The following is a 16,215-nucleotide window of genomic DNA, read 5'->3' on the forward strand; positions in this document are numbered from 1 at the left end:
ACAATTTCTCGGCTGTTTTTGGGTAAAAGAATTTAATGTCACTCCAATGTTCTCCTTCAATCCTCCAATAACTATCAAGACATGTATCAAAATTTTGAGACTTCAAGATTAGTTTCAAGAAACTCAAGAATCCCTAGATTATTGTAGTCCCTCTTCAAGATTCCAACCCAAACAAGTTTAACCACAAAAAATCAGTTTAGAAAATTAATGAAAACAACTTGGTGGAATAAACTAAAGTTTGGACAGATTTGGCAAGAAACTTGCGCCCAAGGAAACCCTAATTGCAAGTGAAAACCCTAGCCGTCACAAAATTTTTTTTTTTTTTACTAACCAGATTATCCAAAGACAACCACGGCTAAGCTTGGAGGCAGATTCCAAGGAAATTCACGCAACAAAATAACGCACGAAGAGTACAAGAATCAAAAGAGAAAAATTCAATAAACGATGCAACAAGGAAACAAATAAGATGCGGCTGTTTTCTTTTTTTTTTTTTTTTTTTTTTTGTAATTGTCACACGGATTGACACGACCAGATTTGAAGAAAATACTAGAAAACTTACGAAGAAAAGAAAAGGAGAAAAACAAAGAACCTCAACGGGATATACTTGATGTCATCGACTAGCTCTTGATACCAACTGATGTGAGACGGATCTAGACGAACACCAAGTTGGGATGATTGGCGGAACTTTGACCCTTCTAGAATCACAAGCCACGAACTAAGGAGATTTCTTAACCCAAGACTAGCAAATTTAGTGAACCAAAGGTATAGATAGAAGAACGCCACAATCAAGGAGACTACTTGATTGATAAGTTCGATGAACAACTTGAGATTAATTTTCAAATATTCAAAGGAAATTCTTTTGAGGCAAGAGAGAGTGAATAAACTCACGAATATTTTATAAAAATCTGAATCCCCTTTAATGAATGAAAACCTAGGCTATATATAGCTTTACAAGACTCAAACCCTAGAATGTCTAATGGACGACCTTGCCCTTCATTAAGGGTGAAAATATCTAACAACTAATTGACTAAAATTAAGACTCTGAATTCGGCCAAAGTGAAGTGAAAATTGACCGAAATTATTAATGCTAACAAACAACTAATAATGGTAACTAAAACCCTAATTAGCAAGCTAGTGCTCCGTGAACTAGTCTTCACTTGGTTCTTCCATTTGAAGGAAAGTGTATAGAGTAGTTTCTCCATTATGTAATCCTTCAATGGTCCTCAAGTCATCACCAACTCGTTCTTGAATCGTGCAAACAAGAGCTTGAAGTGATTTCTTGAATTCTCCTAGCACGCGCTCTTGTAATTGGACCACTGGGTATTTGCATGACCTGAGCACTAGAAGTTTGAGCAGTCTTGAGCCCCTCCTCATTAACTATAACTACTTGGTTGTTTCTTATAAAAGAAAAATCAGAAGTAACCAGTACTTTTTCAATGTTTCATAAAATTATTTGTACACAATTTGAAAGTTTGATTAAAAAAGTAAGATCTGACAATGTAAGAGACTATTTTAATCAAATTCTCACATTTTTTTTCCAAAAAGAGGGTATAATACATGTGTCATCTTGTGTAGATACACCCCAACAAAATAAGATTGCTTAACGGAAAAATCGACATTTTCTCAATGTGACTCGAGTAATTTTGTTTCAACATAAAGTTTCAAAAACCTTTTGCGGGGAGGCTGTTTTAACTGCTGCACATTTGATAAATAGAGTACCTTCCAAAGTGCTAAATAATCAGAGTCTCATTACTATTCTTTCTATTTTTTTACCCTGATTTTAATGTCTCTTGCACATTGTCACCAAAAGTGTTTGGTTGTGTTGCTTTTGTACATGTTCATGCACACCAAAGAGGGAAACTTGATCTAAGAGCTTTAAAATGTATTTTTGTGGGATACTCAAACATAAAGAAACGATACAAGTGTTATCATCCATCTTTAAAAAATTTTTTTACCTCCATGGATGTCACATTTGTTGAAAATGAACCTTACTCTCAAAGTAACAATCCTCATCTCCAGGGGGAGAGTTCTTGGGAAGATAAGGAATTTCTCCTTGATTTTCAAAGTCCTACACTAAACTTGAAGTCTTTCAAACCTGACCATACACCAAATTCCAAAGGAGAACATGCTAGCAGTGAACCTGAACCTGAATTTGAAGTTGAATATTCCAGTAAAGAAATTGAACCTGATCTTGGAGCTAAGAGAAAAACTGGTTTAAATCCAACTACACCACTCAAGGTCTACTCAAGAAAGAAAGTTCATATTTCTGAACCTGTGCAAATCCAAGAATCTGAACCACAATCAGATACCAAAAATTTTGTTCCTTTGTGTGTTAAATCCAACTACACCACTCAAGGTCTACTCAAGAAAGAAAGTTCATATTTCTAAACCTGTGCAAATCCAAGAATTTGAACCACAATCAGATACTAAAAATTCTGTTCTTTTGTGTGTTCAATTTGGCTCTGCTCTTTGTGAATTTAATGATGTAGACCCACCTATTGCTGTTCGAAAAGGAACACGAGAATGCACTAAGCATCCAATCTCAAATTTTGTGTCTTCCATAGACTCTCTCCACAACATAAAATTTTTCTTACCACCATCAACTCCACTTCAATTCCACAAACACTACAAGAGGCACTTAGAAATAATAACTAGTTACAAGCTATGAAAGAGGAGATGAATGCCCTAGAGACAAATAAGACTTAAGAAATTGTAAACCTGCCGAAAGGAAAGAAAACAGTAGGGTGTAAATGGTGTTTACTTTGAAATATAGAGCTGATGGTTCATTAGAAAGGCATAAAACTTGGTTGGTCGCAAAAGGATATACACAGACATATGGGATAGATTACCAAGAGATCTTTGCATCCGTTGCAAAAACGAATACTGTGCGTGTTCTTTTGTCTTTAGCCACTAACTTTGGTTGGTGTTTACAGCAATTTGATGTTAAGAATGCGTTCTTACATGGGGATTTAGAAGAAGACGTGTACATGGATCCTCCACCAGGTTTCAATGAATTTTTTTTTGAAAAGAAAGTGTGCAGCTTAAAGAAAGCTTTATATGGATTAAAACAATCGCCAAGAGCTTGGTTCGGAAGATTTACTAAAGTGATGCTAGCAATGCAATACAAACAAAGTTAAGGAGATCATACCTTGTTCATAAAACATTCAAAAGGAGGTGTTACAGCTCTACTTGTATATGTAGATGACATTATCATTACCGGGAATGATCCAATTGAAAGAGAAACACTCAAAAAGTGCTTAGCAATAGAGTTTGAAATTAAAGAACTAGAGAGGCTGAAGTATTTTTTAGGCATTGAGGTGGCATACTCAAGTAAAGACATCTTTGTTTCCTAACAAAAGTATGTCCTAGACTTGCTTAAAGAAATAGGCAATCTTGGATGCAAGGTAGCAAGCACATCTATTGAGCCTAACTTGAGATTGAATGAAGAGAAGGATGATAACATAGTAGATAAGGGAAAATATCAGCAGTTGGTTGGGAAACTGATATACTTGTCCCATACAAGGCCAGACATAGCATTTTCCGTAAGTGTAGTAAGCCAATTTATGCATGATCCAAAGAGAAACACTTGCAGGCCGTCAACAGAATTCTATCCTACCTCAAAGGGACACCGGGTAGAGGAATTTTGTTCAAGAAAAATGAAGGATTGCTCATAGAAGCATATACTGATGCTGATTATGCAGGTTCTGTTGTAGATCATAGATCAACTTTAGGATATTGTACATTTCTTGGTAGGAACCTAGTGATATGGAGGAGTAAGAAGCAATCGGTTGTTGTAAGATCAAATGCTGAAGCAGAGTTTAGAGCTATGGCTCATGGAGTTTGTGAATTGCTATGGCTCAAAATAATACTTAATGACCTTAAATCAAACGGGAAGGACCTATGAAACTCTATTGCGACAACAAGTCTGCCATCAACATTGCACACAATCCAATGCAACATGATCGCACAAAGCACACCGAAGTAGATAGACATTTATTAAGGAAAAACTGGACAATGGCAAAATTTGCACTCCATATGTGGCATCAAATAATCAATTGGCAGATGTCTTAACTAAGGGAATGCCAACTTCCAACTTTGAAGACATTACATGCAAGATAGGAATGGAAAATATCTATTCACTATCTTGAGGGGAGTGTTGAAAATCTGGAATATTTTTTCTGTATAGCTATAAATTCTATGTATATCCCATGATTTCTGCTCTAGTTTAGGATAGAATAATTTACTCCTAATGTATTTTAGAATAGAATAAATTAGCTCCTAATTTTTAGGAGATTACAGATTTCATGGAATTGACAAAAGTCAAATTCCATTTGTATAAATGTTGTACAGAGCCTAGAACAAAATTAATAACAGAACAATTCAGTTCTATTTTTTTTTCAAAATTTAATGTTTTTGAACCCTTAAAATACTCTTCATATGAGGAATTTTGTTCCTATATTGCTGCTACTGATGATTTGAATGGTAAGAGATATGTCTTAGAGTAGGATATAGGATTTATGCCTTTGCATAATCATCGCCCACAGTCTTCTTCGATGGCCCGAAAGCACAATGTAGATTCGAACAGTTATGCAGTACTGCGGGCACACATATTAGAGGATATGCAAATGTTTGAACCATTTCATCCTCTTGAACTTATCGGCCTTGTCCGGCTGAAGACATAAAATTTAGCACTTATCGAGAGGCAATCGGACTTTCTTTTTAATTTTATTTAATATTTTTCTTTTGTTTGGGATTAATGGTAGTGTTTAGTTCTTTACAATTTATTGCTTTCTAGTTTGGGTTAATAGGTTGTGTGTTTAACCCCCTATTTATAGTTTTTACTTGTCATTTAGAAAGATTGGATAGTTCCCGCGCTTGACTATTGGATGGTAACTGGCAACTTCCTTTCCACTTTGCTTGGTCATTCGAATTCATTTGTTATCAGTGGTGTTTCATTTTCAACTCTTTTATTGTTATTATTTATTTATTTTATCCCCAACATTAAGGACAATGTTGTCTTAAGTGTAGGGGAGGGGTGAATAAGTGAAGTGAATTTTTTGTGAAATGTGTTAAGTGTTAAATGTTGTTGCTTTAGAGTACTTCTTTGGTGAATATTTGGTATTTTGAGACTTTTTCAATTTTTGGCTAACTTTTCTAGGTATTGTAAATAATTTTCAAACATTTTTCTTGTGAATTGGGCATAATTGTTAATCTTAATTCTCCATGTTTCTGGGATATGAAGTAGGTTTTTATGTTCTTATTGGTGGTTATATGCTTATTTTATTAAAGTGAAGTATATTCCGTTGGTTGTCGTTGTTTAGTAACCAGGAGTTTTCACCTAAAAGTGTCGACTTTCATGTTTAAAAAGGGATGATATTTATGAGTATGTGATTCTTAAGTGGTGAAAAGTTGAGTAATCGAGTTCCTTTATTTAGGAGATGTTGGAGTTCACTTCAAAAGATTTGAATGGCTAAGAATTAAATATATTCCCCTTATTAAATGTAAAAAAGCTTAAGTGCGGAAGAATTTGAAGAAAAAGAAAGAGAAAAATAAATAAAAAAGAGAAAAAAATATGTGGATCATAATAATAGTCTGTGGATCCATGTGGTTATATGTTTGAGATTTTGCTTAATAATTGGGCCATTTGCAAGGAAATGCTTGCTAAATATTTTATATACCTAATTTACTTAGCCAGGGGGAAAATGTATATGGTATTAAAGGCTAAGCAAAGAAGTGGCCCTTTGGTTTTCACTATTGACACTTGATACTTGTTTAGAATAGTTGCTTTGATAATAATAAGTTTTGAATATAGCCATTGTTTTCATTCAATGGGTTTTTTTCTTGTGCTTGAGGGCAAGCACAGACTAAGTATAGGCGAAGTTTGCTAGGGTGTATTTTGTATTACATTTATATGTACAAGTTGCTAGTTAACTATGTTATTCGAGCTTCATTTTGAATGGAAGCTATTTAATTTTATTCTTATATTTTTCTAATAGGTCAAGAGTTCAATTGGAGAAAAAGTGGACAAAAAACATGGCGTGAAGAAGCAATGGAAGAACAAAGCATGAAGAGTCAGAGGCTTGGTAGGATTGACAAATGTCAGTATTTTGACAATAACTTGAGTCAGGCAAATTGGATTGAAATGATTCTTAATTTTACAAATCTTATGAGACGTCAAAGTTTGGTTCTCACGTTTTCATAGCCAAATATTCAAGATACTAAAATATAGTTGCCCTACAAAGTTCTTCTAACTAATTATCAGTATTTTGGGCATATCTTAGCATTCAAACCACCAAATGATATGATTCTTATGGCATTAGAAAGCTAACTCAAAGAATTACAAATTTCATGTTTTGAGCAAGAGCTAATTCAGCATTGTTGATGGAGATTTTTGGTCGTGAAATGGATCAGCTCATGGATTTGAAGCGATCCGTCTACGGATCACATGTAACTTGCACTGGTCTTAAGTTCGGTCTTCTTGCCATTATTCCTATGGTCCCAACACCGATGCCGGTCTTTAGAGCAGTGCTTGAGCTTGTGTTCATCAGAGAATTGTGTGAAATTGTCATTTTTCAACTCCAATAAATCCAATTCTACCCCATTTTGGATACTACTTTAAAAAAACTATAAATAGGGGCTATCTAGAATGTTTTTAGTGGTGAAAAACATTAGTCTAGTCTAGTTTTAACCTCTTTTCATAGTTTATCTTTGAGAGATCTAAATCAAATGGTGGCAAATCAAGGAGCGCATAAGGAGAAGATTGGAGCAAGCAACTGAGAAATTTCTTACTCATTTTCTTATCATTGTAGCAACTCTTTAAATTCATGATTTTAATTTCCAAATCATGTTGAAATAAATTGTTTCTAGGGTTAGGGTTTTTATGAAAGAATTTGATTAATTCTTCTATTTTAATTTATTGCCATTTGCTATGATTTATTTATCTTAATTTAATTACGTGTTTATACTTGGCCACCATAGACATACTCTTAGGGTTTGTATTAAATTGAGAAAGGAGATACAATTGTGCACTAGATAAAAAAACATACTTAGCCTAATTACGACAATAGGTTAGAATTTATATGACACATTTATTTAGAATTTATATGACGCATTTATTTCACCAAAGTTCTTAAAGGATTTAATTGAATATTTGTGATTTCAAGAGAGACGAAAGATTTAATTAGGCACAATTTAGATGTATTGAGAGATAATCTAAAATACAATTGTGTGATGCATTCATAGTTTGTTAAGAAATTAATTAGATAATTGACTCAAATTCTAGATTAAAACTTGAAACCCTAGATTTATGTCTATTGTTTTCTCACCACTACTTTATTTGAATTGATTATTATTTTATTGTTTAGTTAGAAAATACAACTTCTTGAATTTAAATTTTGTTATTTTGTTAGAATAATTAAAGTAGAAAATTAACTTGTCCATGTGAGTTCGACCCTGGAATACTCCAGGTAATTTATTGCTACGATCAATCTATGCGCTTGTAAGAATTCGACGATGTTCATTATAGTTAAGCCAAAATATCATTATTTTATTAAATATAAACTAATCACATAAATTAAATCCAATATACATACACAAATAAAATAGATACTACAGATTCGAAAAATTAATAAAAATTACACTGTGAACCTCTAAAAATACTCAAAAGATAAATCACTTGTAGTTCCAAAGACATGTATGCATGCTTCCAACTACCTGTTTTCATCCATCAAATCTATTAGTGAATTGATTCAAATCCAAATGTTAAGGTGAGATCTGACGAAATAGATCTAAGAAATCATATATCTCACAATCAAATATGAAAAAGAATTCTTAGATCTAAGAAAAGAAATAGAAAATCTATAGAAAACTCTCTCTAGAAATATCTAAGAGAGAGAAAACCATCACTAGAAAATCGTAGTAGGAAGAAACTTTTATTAGGAAAACTTTAGAAAAGACTTTATCACAAACACAAAAAGAAAGGGAAAACAAATGAAATAGGAGGTCTGTGGAGGAAGATGTTCTATTTGCAAGGGAAGGAAAAATTAGAGAGAAGGAGAAGAATTCAAGTTTAGAGAGAAATATTCATATCAATGGATCATATCCTACCCAAATCTAACAACCTACTATTTGTTTTATTGGTTTGGTTCTAAATCAACTTAGACCTTATTCAAATCTAGACCATTTAAGAGAATTACGAGTCTAGACTAGTATAATACAAGTCTAGATCTAGAACTAGACCTAAAACTTATCCAAACCTAAGAAACATTTTAACTATGAATTGACAACTAGTATACCTTTGTCTTTACATTTAAATGAGAAAAAAGTGGAGAAATTTGAAAATATTCAAGCTTAAATGTTGGATGTAGATCAAAGTTTTGAAGGAAATACAATTAGAGGAAGAGGAAGGGAAAAGAGGGAGGGAGGGGGAGAAGGAAAAAAAGAGGAGATGGGTAAGATTGGTAGCGTCAGTGGTGGTGGCCGACAGCGATGGCCAGCAGTGACGACCGGTGGTGGGATGAGGGAGGTCCATGGTGGGGTTGGGGAGACCGAAGGGGAGTGGCAAGAAAGGAAAGGAAAAAAGAAAGAGAAAAAAGGGGAAAAAACTATTCAACTTTTTCACATTCCAAAAGACAATAGTTTTTCTTGACGTTTCTATAATAAACTACAGTAAATTTTTAGATAAATTCCCACAAAAATACGCTATCCAAGTAGAGCCATATATTTCTACCTTAAGTGTGAGGTTAAAGAGTTGGTACATAAGTTTCATTAAACATGAGGGAGAGAGATGGATTGGGTGGTACAAGGGAGGAAACGTAAGTGAGAGGTTCCAGGTTTGATAACTTTCGCTTGTACTAAAAAAAAAGTTTGATTGAACATTCAAAAGTAAGTATTAGAACTATTGACGCCAAATAGTGGTTCAAACGGTCACGATGCTTCACATTTGTCAAGTTTTGACAATGGAATAACTAATGAGTATGGATTGAATGGGAGAAGAAAAATGAGGGCCCTCTGGGGCTTGGTCTGGCGGTTGAGGTTGCTGAAGATAGAGCCTTAGGTCCCTGGTTTCGAATCTTGCTGCACACAAAATGTGGAGGGTGGGGAATAGTCTACAGGGTCCACTCCTTGCGAGATACCCCTAAAAAAAAAACCCGGAGAAGAAAAACGATAAAAAAAAAAATGGTTATCAAAGTTTCTGATTTTAGGCAGATCTAAAACAACTAATAGAAAATTACAATTTCCAACTATCAAAGTCATATTAGAAACTTTCTATTAGAAACTTTCTATTAATATATAATTTTATTCTGAACATTATTGTGCAACTTGTTGTTTGATGTGTCAATGTAGGCTTGAATTGGTTGTAGTTACGTATTAGGATTACAATAACAAGTAAGTGTAATTACTAATATGAAGTACTAGTATGGATTTCTAAAAAACTTCCCATTGCTTTTTCTTGTCTTTCCTTCATATTAAATCAAGTATTTTAATAATAAGGTTTTACTATATTTATATTTATGTTCGACTACATTGGTAATTTCATTGAATAATTCAAACAATTATTTAACATGTCTGTTTCATTTGAAACTTAATTGATAACCAATTGAAATGCCCTAAAAAGAAAAAGAAAATTTATTGTTCAATCAACTTAATTTACATATAGTTTTTTACATGAAACAAGAATATTTAATTGAGTGTTTAATTATCAATATTAGTGAGAAAATGATAAAACTTGTTATGAATTAATTATTAATATGATTAGATGTATTTGAGACCAACCGTGCAAAAGATATAAACATATTAAGAATTAGTAGTATGAATAAATGAAATAGAAAAATGACAAAAAGAAGTTTAAAAGTTTATTTAGCTTTTGCATATTTTTCAATATTAGAACTTCTAGTACATATACACAATTTTAATCCAATTCCCATCTAATTTCAGCATAAAGCACTTTGCATCACTATTTGAAATTTAAAGGAACTACATAGTTATTCAAACTCTCATCACAATTACAAAGTCAAAATATTTAACGGAAATTTGATTTTGGACCATTAGGGTTTGTTGAATTTTCATCAATTTTCTTAAATCTGCTCAAATATTGGGGAATAATTTGACACATTTATTTTAAGAATCACATTTATTTTGGTCAAGTTACTAGGGACTATTTAACACATAGGGTTAGGGGTGCAAACGAGCCCAATCAAATCCAACACACTAATATTTAAACTTGTTTGATTATTTTAATGAAATTGAAATTTTATTCAAGTTTAACTTGTTTATTTACTGAATTGAGTTTGAATGAGTTTTTTTTTTTCATCAAATTTGAATGTTATCGAACATAAAATGCTGTTCAATCTAGACTTGATTAGTTAATGAATCAAAATTGAAAAATTTTTTCCAAACCAAATTCGTTTCGAATATTAAATAGTTTGGTTTATCTTTCAAATATAATAGAGCATTTCTCCTAAAAGAATACTGACACATCTTTTATACCAACTTCACAGAGGCTTTAACGGGCCATTATCATGCCTTTGGCCTGGTTAGAGCCTCGGTACTTTTGTCTTGATTAATGGGCTAAATTTTTTTCGATCTAATAGTTGCGCCTAGTCTTGAACTAAACTTGTCATTGCCAGGAGCAGCGTTTGTCTTCTTGTTTACATTGGTTAAGAGTTTGGTGCTAACTTTTGAGAAATCACATTTATTACCTCAACCTATTCCAAAAATTTAACTTCTAGAATTTGGCTTTAACTTCTAATTTTGCTCTTCCAAAAATTTCATTAAACTTTCCTGCCCCCTTCCACCTATTCCTTCTCTTTAAACTAATTTTTGATTGATTATTATGGTACCTTCTGTTATTACTTTTTTCGATAGAGAATTAAATTATTCTTTTAATCATATGTAGCACCATACTATAAATATTTAATTTTTGTATTTTAACATGTAGCATTGCATTATAGGTGCAATCTTTATACTTTTCTTTTTCTTTCATGCCTCGAGAAATACTTTATTTTATTTATTCGATGAATTTATGTTTGTGATAATAAATATTAAAATTTTTAGTTCTTAATTAACATTAAAATACAAAAAATTTGTACCATAAAATAACTTAAATGTGGGTTTTTATCTCTGAATTCACTCTTCTCTATCGCCAAATTCTAGGTGTAGGAAGTTCAATTACTAAAGACCCGCAATTAACTTCTTCACTTCACAATCAACCCAAGGGATATGATCCCAACATTCTAACCATACGAGGCTATGTTACGTAGTTACATATAAGAAACCCCAGTTTTTTTTTTTTACTGAACATGAGAATTAAGGGTATTAATGGGGTCTATTGAGTTAGGCTTTGAAAACTAAGTTCAGCCCAAATAAGAACCCATTTTTGTAGGCCTAAGTAGGGAATCGGACAATGCTCAAATTAGGCTGCTCTTTTCCATTCACTAGTTTTTTTGAGCCTCGCGCGACGCGCGAGGTTGCCCCCAGTTTGTGTTAATCAAAATTAATGATGGCGAGTAATTTAGTGTAAAACACTTGCATACTTAATAATTATGATGTGAGAGAATCCTTTTCCTGGTTTATTATGTCATACTCAATACACCAGGGTGGCTGATATATGAATTGATATCACCTGTTATCCTCGTCATTCACATATGTTAAATGCACTTGTAGCCATAATACATACACCTTGATATCTACCACAGTCATGCTTAGCACTTGGACTGGCACGTTGCTCACATCTCTTTCTAATCCTTTCTTCATAAGCTTTTTCTAAGCTTACATATTTTCATCGGCTACCCATTTAGAAAAGCTCAACTATACATATGTAAAAAGGTTTCAGTAAGAATGCATAACCAACTAAATTATTAGCACAAACACAATAAATAAATAAATAAATAATAATGTTTGTACCTCCAATATGCTATCAAGAATTAATAACATCCTTCAGTGAACCATTGCGCTGATTTGAACGCTGATTTGAACGCTCTGACTCATTAGGCCTTTCTTTACAAGGACAAAATCACGAAAAGGCAAAATAAAGCAAAGAGCTCACCTTGCAAAATTAGGAAAGGGAGCTTTCAATTGGAAGAAGAAGTTGGCCCCGAGACAATGGTCCACACAAATGGAGGCAAAAGTTCATGTAAAGAACACAAATCAAAGCATGCACCACATAAATAGAGAATCATCCGAAACTCAAATCATCGGAATAAAACAAGAGATCTTATTAGCCTTTGCTAACTTGGAAATCTAAAATCAAAACATCAAATCACCAAACAAAGGTGAGTAAGAAAACAGAACTTAAAAAATAAAAAACAGAATGAAATATGAACACAGAGCAGAAATTAGCCGCTACAGAACATTTATAACCAAGAAGTGACCAGCCCTATTCAATAGCATCATCATCCTAATTCCCAAGTCATACCCTTTGCTAAAAACTCTTTTAAGTCATGCATTTTCTAACTATGATTGTATTGCTTTTGACTCTAAAGACAGTAAATGTTCCAACTTGTCTAAGGCTACAAAAATATGTTAATGATGGTAAACTTGACTTAAAACAAATACGTTCCCTCCAATATGAGTTCTCTCTATCTTGGTTCTAAACGTGGTAAACTTGGTTTAAAACAAATAAGCTCTCTCTATCTGCAACCCTTAGAACACCTAGTTTAAGTATGCAACATTTTATCTTAATTAAATTCAGAAAGTTGAATATGGCTTTAAGGCATTTTACAAATAGGTTTTGGGCACTAATTAGGATGGAGAAAAATACTACAGAGAGTAAACAGAGCAGAAATTAGCTGTTATGGAACATTTATAACCAAGAGGTGACAATCGCAACTGTATTTGATTGAATTCAACTTTTCATCCATTCACAATATTCATCATTTTCCATGATTAATGATTCTAGAGAATGAAATGTTTGAAATGAGAATGAGTTCTTCAATTGTTTAAGTTGCTCCTGAGATGAGTATGTGTTCTGTGTTTGTTTCATGGATACCCAATTAATTGGAGAACAAGATTAGATAACCCAAAAAATGAAGAAACTTCACCGTGCTTTTCGGATGACAAAATTTTGCCACCACAATAGTGGTGGCGAACTCTGCTCGGCAAACAATAGCTCATCCCTATTCCTCGAACAAGACCCTGCCTCTCATTTTTTTCTCTTTTTTTTTTGTTAATTTGGTTTGAAGAGACAAAATATGCAAGGGAAAAAGAAATCACGCAAAAGTGGGGAAATCCAATTGTTTTAAATTCAAGAGTTAGCTACTTGCATGAAATTATTATTCTAAATTCAAGAGTTAGCTACTTGCGTGAAATTTCATAAGTGACTTGGCACAAAAACTGCCTTCCTTTCCTGGAAAAAAAAAAAGAGAACCAAAAATTATACATTTAACCCATCAATCATGCTGAACGCTCATCTGAAGTGGCCTGAATTTAACATCAAAGAATCTTTGGAACTAATTTCACTACCATGGCATATTTCGACAATCTAAGCTTGCTCAGACTCAAAAAAAAAAAGTATAGCTAATTGTCAAAAAAAAATACATCATCTTTTCTTAGCTTTACATTGCATAAATTCAGGGCTAACAAGTTCATATTGTTAGACCACCATTCATTTATTGAAGTTAGGAATAACACCTAGACCAACTGTAATAACCTCTCAATATGTTTAGAAAATCACCTATATTTTTCTTGTTACTTGGTTTTGGATAGAAAAGTTAGTTGTAATGCCTCTGGAATACAAATACCTTAATGTAATTCCTTTATAATAGTTTGTCTGTTGACAACCTAATTAAACTCATTCAAAAAAAAAATTGAACTTGCAAATTTGGTGTTCAACACCTTTTAATTTGATTAGTTTCCTGCGTAATTTCTAATGTTTTAAATCTCAAATATAGAAAATGAATTGGATATATTCATAGGCTAGATTACAAACTACATTAGCTAAACCCACAAAGTAAAATAGGAAAAGGATAAAACACATACACACACACAAACACAAAGTGAAACAGAAAGTATGAAATGCCTGGCCGTGTCTTACTCTTACACAAGGAAAATTAAAGAAAGAAAAAGAGAAAAATAGCATCCAATTGGCCTTCCATTTATTCCTTTCTGTTCTGTAGTTTTTTTGGTTCTTTTTGGAAACTTATTAGTTTATAATGGATTAAACTATACAGATATTATAATAAGAAAAGGTTATAGGAACTGCAAAACCTGTTAGGTGCGGTTTATGAGAAGAAAAATCAATTGCTCCAATACATTATAAATGAGGTGTTAAAAAAAATGACAAATTAATGCTCCACCAGTTTTGATATCAAAGAAGTTGTTGCTCAATATAAACGTCTACATCTGGCTACGTCAATTTTGCAACAGTTTGCCAACTTGTTACAAAAGATTTGAAAGGTATTTTATTTTCAACAGAATCTAAAACCAAATGAATATTTCGAAGTGGTTAAACAAAATGCTCATGGGTTTGGTTGCCAATTCATGTACTAATCACAAATCAAGAACTACTTGGTTTCTATCCAAGTGGACATTTTCATTGGCTTGGGTATTAAGCATCGAAAGTCTCTTACTTATTTTCTTTATTCATAACCGTTGACAATGACACCAGTTTTTTCGCTCTGCAATTTTCAAATTTACGTGAACCATATAATGTACTATGTAAACACAGGAAGGGAACCATAATGTCATAACAAATTACAAAAAACAAAAAAACAAGCAAATACCATATCACAATCGAAACATGCATTGATGAAATTACATTAAACCAATCCAAAACATCAAACAATTTTCTGAAACGGAGAAAAACTAACACACAATAATTGTAGATGTTAAATGAGGACATATAGCGAATATATGGTGTGCACGTCAAATAAGTTTGAATGACCTGTCTAAAAATACAGCCCTTAATCATAAAACAAAAGACATCAGCACAACAAACAAATCACATCAATGCGACTTTCAATTATGATCAGCAAATTGATAAACTCAAAACCGATAAGCTAATAGACATAGAGTGAAAAGTTCACCTTTCAAAACCATCGAAACTTCACAATGCTCTTCTGGTGAAGAAATTCAACGACAATGGCTATGGCAGTGGCGGTGGTGGATTCCGGTCAACAGGCAATGACTCCTCCGTGCTCCTCGGACTCCCTTTTTTGTGGCTTTGCTATTACTTTCCCCTTCTTCTCTATTTCTTGTTTGCTTGTAATGGGATGGAGTTAGAAAACTTGTATGCGTTTTTAGTGATGTGCATCAATGATTCTTGGAGATGAAATCTTTGAGATAACAGTAGTGGCTTCTTCATAATTTTAGCAGTTAAAAAACAATAAACTGCTGCATTAGTTAACCCAAACTGAAAGAAAACATGCGTCAAAAATGAATGGTAACGAGGTTTCTACCAACCGCTTCCTACCCCTCCAAGAAGTACTCCTGTCCAACTAACAAAACCAAATGCCCTCAAAGAACAACAATGAAGGACTCACTCTTGCAGCTACCAAAGAACGCTGGCGTGAACTAAAGGGTCCAGAGAAGGCTTTGTATAGGATGGCAGCAAGAAAAACCAAACGATAGAATAGTGTGCCGTGAGAAGAGAAGACTACACGTAGTCCATAAACCACGCGTATCATGCACGTAGCTGTACAGGTGTACTAAAAATAAGAACACCTGGTTGAAGTCCATGCGAACAGCAGTGAACTCACCGCCTACATCGCTAAGAATCAGAGGGAACAAAGCCACCACGCGGACAGCAGCGAATCGAAGGTCATGTAGACAGCTGATAGCAGCAAACTCACAGCCCACAACAAAGCCACGCGGCTAGCAGTGAATTTCCCAGGCCATGCAGACAGCTGATAGCAGCAAACTCACCGCCCACAACAAAGCCACACGGATAGCAGCGAATTTCCAGCAAAGCCACTATCACTGAATGACAAAAGACCAAACCGCCCCTCAAAGTCACAACAATCGCACTATAACCAGCCCATTTTCACTTTCACTGTAGCAATCCGAACTCCCACTTTTAGTATAGTAAAGATTTATACGAGCCTTCGGCTGAGATTGAGACATCCCGAAGTTTATTGAAAGTTTATGTATTTACTTTTTTTTACGGTTTTTATAATTATAAAAGTAAAATTAAAAGAAAATAAGTTTATATAGTTATTTTAGGTAAACATTAGTGCACCAATACAAAATTATCGCTAAAACATGCACAATTATTTGATA

At 33.4% G+C, this 16,215-nt stretch overlaps 1 long non-coding RNA gene across 3 annotated transcripts; it reads right to left on the reverse strand.

Moving 5' to 3' along the window:
• Nucleotides 1-8,701: 8,701 nt before the first annotated feature.
• LOC140016958 (uncharacterized) lies at nucleotides 8,702-15,713 on the reverse strand. Of its 3 annotated transcripts, none has more exons than XR_011823244.1 (3): nucleotides 11,905-15,580; nucleotides 11,624-11,808; nucleotides 8,702-9,136 (listed from the first exon to the last, which is right to left on the reverse strand). It is a non-coding gene; the product is annotated as an uncharacterized lncRNA (long non-coding RNA). The 3 variants fall into 3 exon arrangements; XR_011823243.1 differs by lacking the exon at nucleotides 8,702-9,136 and having other exon boundaries at nucleotides 11,548-11,808; nucleotides 11,905-11,965; nucleotides 12,047-15,577; XR_011823242.1 differs by lacking the exon at nucleotides 8,702-9,136 and having other exon boundaries at nucleotides 11,548-11,808; nucleotides 11,905-15,713.
• Between the last annotated feature and the right edge of the window lie 502 nt (nucleotides 15,714-16,215).

The sequence above is a fragment of the Coffea arabica genome, chromosome 11c (genome assembly GCF_036785885.1).
Source record: "Coffea arabica cultivar ET-39 chromosome 11c, Coffea Arabica ET-39 HiFi, whole genome shotgun sequence".
NCBI lineage: Eukaryota > Viridiplantae > Streptophyta > Magnoliopsida > Gentianales > Rubiaceae > Coffea > Coffea arabica.